This window comes from Artibeus jamaicensis, unplaced genomic scaffold, assembly GCF_021234435.1.
Source record: "Artibeus jamaicensis isolate MK-2021 breed Jamaican fruit bat unplaced genomic scaffold, CSHL_Jam_final contig_64, whole genome shotgun sequence".
Classification (NCBI taxonomy): domain Eukaryota; kingdom Metazoa; phylum Chordata; class Mammalia; order Chiroptera; family Phyllostomidae; genus Artibeus; species Artibeus jamaicensis.
This window is the reverse complement of record NW_026521911.1, coordinates 9,404,117-9,413,003: the sequence shown is the minus strand read 5'-3', so window position 1 is coordinate 9,413,003 and position 8,887 is coordinate 9,404,117. Positions and strand designations below refer to the sequence as shown.

Sequence of the window (8,887 nt, the reverse complement as noted above, 5' to 3'; positions counted from 1 at the left end):
CAGGACAGTGAGGGGATGTGGTAGCAACATAGAAGTATGTTGACCTTAAACAAAAAGTCAGCCAGATATTTCTTCAGCAAAATGGGTTTATTTGGGAACTAAAAATTGCATTCTGGAACATACAACCATGGTAACCTATGTGCAAATCTGCTAAGACAGAGGAAAGAAACTGCTCCACAGAGTGGAAGAGAGATTCAGGAGGGCTCTTTCACATTGTGCTGTGTGAGTGCTCCCCCTTCTGGGCTCCAGCTTCACTTTACATGGGGTTTCTGTTCATTAATTTTTTTCTACAAATGTACAAAAAAAAAAGCTAAATTCTCAGCAAGTCCTTAAAAAAGGAAGTGTGGCTGGTGTGAACACTTGAAATTCTTTGGATCCTTAAGCACAATAGAAATTTCTACCATATCCCATGTAAAAGATTGGGTCAGATCATCAGACATGAGACACCCCTTCGACGTTGCAAGCATGGCAGTCCTTCCAAAGTTTGAGGGTAAAGCAGAAAAATTCATAGAAAGTTGCATATGCTCAGAACACTGTATGTACCGTACATACCAGCTGCATCTGGAGAATGTATTCCCAATCTTGACCACCTTGCACTGAGTAGAAGATGGAGGGTGTTTGCTTCTGGAAGATCAATTGCTTGCCTCCTAGAACTTCCACTGAGCATGAGTCTGCATTCTAATCAGTACTTACTCTGCATAAATCTGCAGGGATTATCTGCAATGGGAGAACAGGCAGGAATGCTGAGAGACTACCCTGGAGGTAAATGCACACAGAACCTGCTTACATATAAGACCAGAGGAGGAGGTTAACCCCACTCAAACCTCAGTTATTTAAGACTTCACATCTTTGCACCAAGTACCAGGAAAGGCATGACACACAGTGGGGAAGGTTTATCAGCACTGAGGGTTTCCTTCAGTGGCCTAGATAGGCAGGGACTGTTGAAATCTGAGAATAAACAAGATTGTGAGAAACTCTTATCTCAAGAGCTGGCTGATCACAGCAAGACACAGTCCCTATTAAAGACACTATGAAATACTGCCAGTCATTTTCCCTCATTTGCCTGACTTCTCTCACTTATTGCTTATTCCTGTCTATAAAGGAAAAGCCTTTTTTGTGATATGAGAGCCTAAACACATTTTTTAGATTAGGGTATTTTCCCTCTTTCAACATTCTTTCTTCTGAGCAAAGTTTGTATTTATCTAAGTCCAAATTTATTTTTGAGACTATTCTCCTAAAGATTTTGTTATAGGAATTGAAGATAAGCCACAGACAGAAATTTTTTGGCAAAACAAATATCTGATAAAGAACTTGAATCTATAAAATGTACATAATACTGCAGTGATAAAAACATGAATCATCCAATAAAATGAGTAAGAGTTTTGAACACACACCTTACAATATTGATCAATGGCAAATAGAACATGAAAATATTATCAGTATTATTAGATAATGGTAAATGCAAATTTAAATCAAATGAGATAGCAATATGCATTCACCAAAATAGTTAAAATGAAAGAAAAATACAGTAAATATTGGAGAAAATATGCAACAACTCAACCTCTTATACATCAGTGGTGGGATTTTAAAAATGGACTGTTATTTTTCTATTGCTGCTATAACAAATTACTACACTACACAGCTGATCACGTAAAGTAACAGAAATGTACTATCTTACAGTTTTGCAGGTCAGATGCCTGATGTTTTTAGAAAGATTGTGTTACTGTTTGGAGGACCAAGGTGTTAATCCATTTCATTCGTTATTTATGTTGTTGGAAGAACTTAATTCCTTGGGGTTTATGCCTGAGGTCACCATGTCTCTGCTGGCTGTCAGCTGAGGGCTACTCTCAGCTTCTAGAAGCTGCCTGCATTCCTTGCCTGTTGGCCTTCTGTCTCCACCGTGAATCCAGCAACAGCAGGCAGGTTCCCCTCGTGTTTGTAATCCCACTGCCTCTCCTATTGTCACATTTCTGACCTGCTTTGTTTCCTCTTCTATGTTTAGGGATTCAAATGATTATGTTGGGACCAACTGGAAAAATACTGAATGACCTACCTATCTTAAAATGCTTAACCTGATCAAATTGACAGTCACATTTGCCATGTAAACTCCTTATTCATAAATTTCTGAGATTAGGCTCTAGATATCTTGACATGGGCTTTTTTTCTGCCTACTACGAAAGGTCCAGTAACTTTAGAAAACTCATTGTTAGTTTCTTTAAAAGTTAAATATACATTTCTCTTATTATCTAGAAATTCTAAATATCTAACCAGAGAAACACATGCTCACAAGAAACCTTATACAAAATGTTCACAGAAGATAATTCATACTAGTGCTAAAGCTGAAAGATGTTCATCAAGATGAGAATAAAGAAAAAAATAATAGGTGGATATGCATTCATTAGAAGGTGTAGACTTGTAACAAATAACAATCATGATGAGCCTTCAAAATATTATACTGAGTGAAATAGACACACAAATATATACATACCACATTTTTCCATTAATATGAATTTAAATAATAAGTAAAATTAGTCTATGGCGTAGGAAGTCACAGTCTTTCTAGGAGGAGGATTATGTAGGAAGAGACATAAGAAATGTTATGTGCTTTCATATTATTCATCAAAACTAAATTAATATGTCTCATATCATTTATTAAAACTATACAAATAAAATCTGAGTTTTCAGCATATGTATAATTTATCTCAAAAAATAAGATCTTTCAAACTCCATGATGCTGATTCTATAAACAGTAAATTTTCTTTTACCTGCTCTTTTTAAAAACAAAGTGGACATTTTAAAAATAAAATATATTAAATTTCTAAATTTTCTTAAACTTTTAGAAATCACCTTTCTGAAGCATGGTGACCAACAAAACTTTAATTTTATGTCCAAACAACATAAACAATAATTTTTCTTCTTTACTTCTGTCCTTTTAGGGGCTAAGATGATAATTAGTGAATGTTTTGGGGACAAAAATACTTATTTCAATGTGGGAGATATAGTATCAAAAAGAGTTCAGATCAAGAAAGTAGATTTCATACCACAGATGATAATTGACCAATAGCTTTCAATATAGCTAGCCAATTTTCACACGGATGTGAATCAGCGAGTTGTTTTTGATCTTAATGTTATTTCTTGTAATTCTGGGCCAAAGCTGTTGAAAACAGCAAAGCAGACTATTGGCCAATTGGGGGACAAAGGGAAGTTTGGAGCAGGGATACAACTATCTTTTTGCAAAAATTTTCCAGAGTGGAATATGACTTAGAGAAAGACAATTGATAGGTTGTAAACCTTCTCCCTTGAATAACATTTGGAGCTGGCAAGAAGAGATTGATTCTTTTCTGAGGCATAATGATTCCGGGAAGCAATTTCCTCAAACAAAGATGATTAATTACATGGAAGACTTCCTATTCACTATCATCAAGTATAATACTTGGCCCATTAACTGGAAAAATAAATAAGTGGGAGCTAACATGATACATTTTAAGTTAAAATATATAAATGCACATTTACTCACACATCTTTTTCTTTAAGGCCAAGACTTTTCATTGAACATGGATCACACATTGGAGTTTGATCTATTTTTCTTCTGTAGATCGTGTATAGGTTCATTTCACTTCTTTAAAATGACACTACAGTATAAAATAAATCTAAATGTAAAATTTCTCAAGATTTAAAAGTGAATATTCTCAATATATTCCCCACCATTTTTACTTGCTTAATCTCCAGATAATCTATTTAGTCTCTCCACATAATCTATTTTATATGGAAACAATATTTCTATTTCTGTATTATATTTTAACTTCACAGTGAGTGCAATTGGCAGGAGCAGGGTTGGGAATGAATACAACTTACTCTCACCTAAAACTGCCTGTGTGGCTTACCTGTGGGAGGAGACTGAAGGTGCCCTGAAGAGCGAGCAGTTAGCTTTACACATTCAGTGATAATTTGGGCATCTGTTAACATGTGTAATGGAGAGAATGGTTATTTTGATGGGTTCCTTAAAAGGTTGATTAAGAGGACTTCTTTTGAAGTAATAATTGACAAAAAACGCATGATGGCAAAATACTCTGTCATCTTCTATTAACCTGCTTTTTTCCCTGACTTATTATAATTAATGATGCCCCTACCTTTCAGGAAACCCAACAAAAATATAAACATGACTCTTACAGTTTTTCATTTCTGATGACCATTCATGATCATCATGCTAATTAGATACATTTGTATCTCAGCTAGTTTCAGCTAGTAGTCTTCCTGTAAAATAACATGTGCACATACGTACATGGACATGCACACAATGCATAGTTCATAGATCATTGCTGTTCAATATTATTAAAGAGCAACTCACAAGTCAAACCACACCGAAGTTAGGATAAATTGCTCCATTCATCTTGTAATCCATGCCCAGTTAAGAAAACTCTCTCACACCCGTGCATATGCACACTCTTAGTCCTTCCTGGAGTTAGCAGATTGTATCGGGCTTTCTTTGAGGAGCACACTAACAACAGCTTATGCTGCAGATTCCATCTCCATTATTACTTGCACTGCCAGTGCTTGACACAGAATTGTTGTCAGGAGAGGACTTTGGACATATAAGTAGCAAAGTTGCTTTCTTCACACCTTTCAGTGGATGCCCCAACTCTAATATTTTGCCTTACCCAATACATCCTCTCATCTGTTCCTTCACACTTTCATATGAGTAAAAACTGGTCCCTGCTATTCACACTCATCCATTTTTTGAAGAAAAATCCAACCTCTTACCCATAAGCTCACTTGATATAGGACAGCATTTCAACAGTTGGGTTGTTTTCTACATTTGTCCCTGTAGGGCTGAACAGATGGTGCGCCCTTCCCTACAGAAAATGCTCAGAAAAGGAACGCCCTTAGGCTATAATATGAGAGGAAGCTGTTGCCTTTTATGAAAAACAGTTACATTTGAATTAGTATTAGATTGGGGAATACAGTAGCAGGAAGGGGTTAGCTAGAGAAAAGTTGCCATAATAGCAAATGCTTAGAGAAATAAAAGAGATGAAGAATTAGTAGCAGCTGGTAATAAGAGGAAATAATGACATTAAAATTCATAACCAGGCATAAGTCATGATAACCTTTCATACTCCCTGTATCTCTCTCTCATTAAAATGCTGGTGAACACCTCCAATGGTGAAGGTAGAGAAAGAAAATTTTTGAACAACACTGAAGACTAGTAACCCCTCATCAGACATAGGATTTGCAAATATTTTCTCCCATTCTCTAGGTTTTCTTTTTCTTTTGTAGATTAAACTACAACTCAATAGGAAAAAATAACCTAAATAACCATATTAAAAGTGGTCAAAAGACTTGACTAGATAATTCTCCATTTTTCCAAGGAAGATAGACAGAGGACCTACAGGTATATGAAAAGTTGTTTACCATCACCAGTCAGCAAGAAAATGAAAATCAAAATAACAATGATACATCATTTCAAAGCTGGTAGAATAGCTGTCATTAAATAAAACAAAACAAAATAAACAAATAACCCCCCCCCAAAAAAAAACCCCAAAATAAGTGTTGGAGAGTATGAAGAGAAATTTATGACCATGTACACTCCAGATGGAAATGTAAAATATTGAAGCAACTGGAGAGAACACCACTGAGTTTCCCAAAAGAAATGAAAAAGAAGTATCATGTGAACCAAACCCACAATCCCACTGAAGTCAGAATCTCAAGGAAATGTTTGCAATCCCATCTTCATTACAGCATTATTCACAATAGGCAAGATATGGAAATGACTATATATATGTAAAATTCAGCCTTAAAAATGCCTTTTGTAACAACATGGATAAACCTGGAAGACCTAATGCTAAATGAAGCAAGTCAGTCCTAGGACAAATATTGCATGAGTCCACCCAGATGACACATCTAAAAGAGGCAAAATCATAGAATTAAAGGCAGAGTGGTGTTTTCCAGGGACTGGTGCAGAGGTAGGGGAAGGAAGTTGTTACTCAGTGAGTATAAAGTTCCCATTATGCTACGTGAGTACTTCCAGAGGTGTGCTATACAGCACTGTCCCTTTGACAATACAGTACAGTGTACCCCAGAATTTGTTGAGAGGTAAATACCATGTTGTCTTCTTACCACCAATACATAAATAAATACTCTTTTTGTCACATTCTTGGTTCTGCAATACTGCACAAAATGCCCGGTGAAGTCACAGAAACTGCCCCTGCTGCAGAGTAGGTGTTGCCACAGCTCCGGGCTGAGACAGTCTGGAACAGAATCTGACAATGGTGAATCAATGTCACAGCTCGAGGAACAAGATCCCACATGGGCAGCCGCACAACAAGCCCAGTGGCAGCCGCAGCTGAGATCAATGGAAAATCCTCAGTAAAGCAAAACAAGTTGGAGTAAAAAGAAGGCATGGAAAGCAATGGCCAAACTGGGTCTTTGACAGGTTACAAGGGTTACTAGGGTCACCGTCTGAAACTCCAAGAATACCCTCTTAATCATCACAAAACCAGAAGTCTACAAGATCCCAGCTTCAGATACCTACATGGTTTAGGGGGAAGCCAAGTTCAAGGATACATTTCAGCAAGCGCAGCTAGCAGCTGCTGAGAAATTCAAGGTTTAAGGTGAAGCTGTCTCAGATATTCAAGAAAACTCATGGACTCCAACTGTACAAGAGGAGAGTGAAGACAAAGAGGCTGATGAAACAGATGTAAACCTTAGGGCATAGAATTGGTTATGTCACAAGCAAATGTGTTGACAGAAATGACAGCCCAAGCCCTGAAGAACAGCACTAATGATACTGTAAATGCTGTTACAGAATTAACAATGTAACCACCTAAAACTGAGGAAATTCTTTAGGCATTTCAAAAGAGTAATTGCAGCTTGGTTTAAATTTTGTGCTGCTTCTATTATTAATAAAGTTATGGCTTCTTGTGGGCTAAATATAAATAAATAAATAAATATAGTATATGAAAAATGATAATGGAACAGTTTATAGTCAATTTTGGAAGAAAAATGTGGTTTCTTAAAAATTCTGCATAGGACTAAATTTTTTCATATATGACAAAGAAGATATTTTAAAATATGTAAGGTTTCAAAATATCTAACCAATAATATACGATTCTAGGAAAATGTCACTTTAAATATACATGTAAACCTAATAAAATAATGAAAATTAAGAAATAAAACATGGCAATATCTGTATAAAAGAATATCATATTAGGAAGGTGTTAATCATAAAGCACTAAATCAAAATCAATACTGTAATAATTTTCATAAAGTTCAATATGTGTAATAAACAACATAAAGTAAAATGTTAATGCTAATCAGAAATCTTATTTCATAACCAAGAATTAAGTTTGTGAAGGCACATTTGTTGTACTTGGAACAAGAAAGTAAAAAAAAAAAGTATTATTTTGATTTTATTTTAGAAAATAAGTCAAACATTATTTTGAAAAGTATAAGAATCCACTAGTAGATTTTAAAATAATTAACTTTCACATACTTATAGAGGTTAAGAAGCAAGGATATAGATTCTACATGGCAAATGACAAGAAGCAAAGACAACAAAAAAGAAATACAAAAACCAAAACTGAACATAAAACAAAGTGACAGAATTAAGGCTACTCATAACAGTGGTAACAGTAAAGGAAATTGCTTTAAACTATCCTGTTATTAGGAAGGAAATATTCTCAGGAAGAATGTTAAACTAAATCAAATTTTAAGACATCTAAAGAAAATGACATAAAAGTATTTCAAGTAAAAGGATGGGTAAACATTCATCATATCAGGAAAAACAGAAAGCAATCCAGAATGAAAATGCTCATTTCAAACAAGGAAGAATTTAAGGCAAAGTACAGAAGCTAAGATGCATAGGGTCATTTTCTAATTCTAAAATAGGCAGTCGGTGGTGCAAACCAAATGGTATTAAATTCTAGTGTGTTAAATAGTGACACCTCAAATATATAAAGTACCTGTTAATAAATAAAACAATAATTCATAATAGAAAAATATATAAAATATACACACATATATTTACAATATTGTGTAAGTATAGTAATATTCATTAACACTGAATATGTATTGAAGCTTTTATAGAAATTACCACTTCATTTGTAAGTACCTATGGTACCACTGAACAGAGAAATTCACTTATAAACTATATGATTTCTGCTTTTTTGATTATGGAACCTATAATTTCACAAACTTTGCATATGACATTTATCCCACCTTTTATTAGGGGTAGAGTAAACTTAGTAAACATTTTTTAGTGTCTTAAGAACATCAATATGTACTTTACCTTTGTTTAGGTACACAAATTAACATAATTCGAAATTGCAACGTCTCCATACCTTCTCTCTCCCCTTCCTTTCTTTCCCACCCCTCTCATTTTTTCCTTTGAACCATTCAGAATTTCAAATTTCATAATACTTCACCACTAAATACTCTATGAATACTTCATTATGCACATTATAACAATAATGGCACTCTCTTACATAGCTAAAGCACCATGATCAGACCTAAAAAAATAAACATTTAAAAAATATTATCTAAATACAATCCATGTGTAAGACCATCGCCATTTCATAATTTTCCCAAAGAAGTGTTCTATGCTTCTCTGCTACAATCTAGGATCTAATCAGTGTTTCCATACAACATTTGGTTATTGGTGCCTCTAAGTTTTAATGAACTTAACTTTTAAAAAGGTCATATTAGTCGTATGAGCATATCCCACATTCTGGATTTGTCTAATTTTTATTCCTGAAAGGATTCAGGTTAAATACGTTGGCAAAAAAACTACAGAGGAGATTGTATACTTCTTATTACAGTATAGCAGGAGGCACTATGATGTGAGACAAACACTGTAATTTGGACTAACACATTTCTTTCAAAAGATCATATT

At 34.7% G+C, this 8,887-nt stretch overlaps 1 pseudogene; it reads left to right on the top strand.

Moving 5' to 3' along the window:
* The first annotated feature begins 6,174 nt into the window (after window positions 1–6,174).
* Window positions 6,175–6,816, top strand: LOC119038058 (nascent polypeptide-associated complex subunit alpha-like; annotated as a pseudogene).
* Window positions 6,817–8,887: the final 2,071 nt, after the last annotated feature.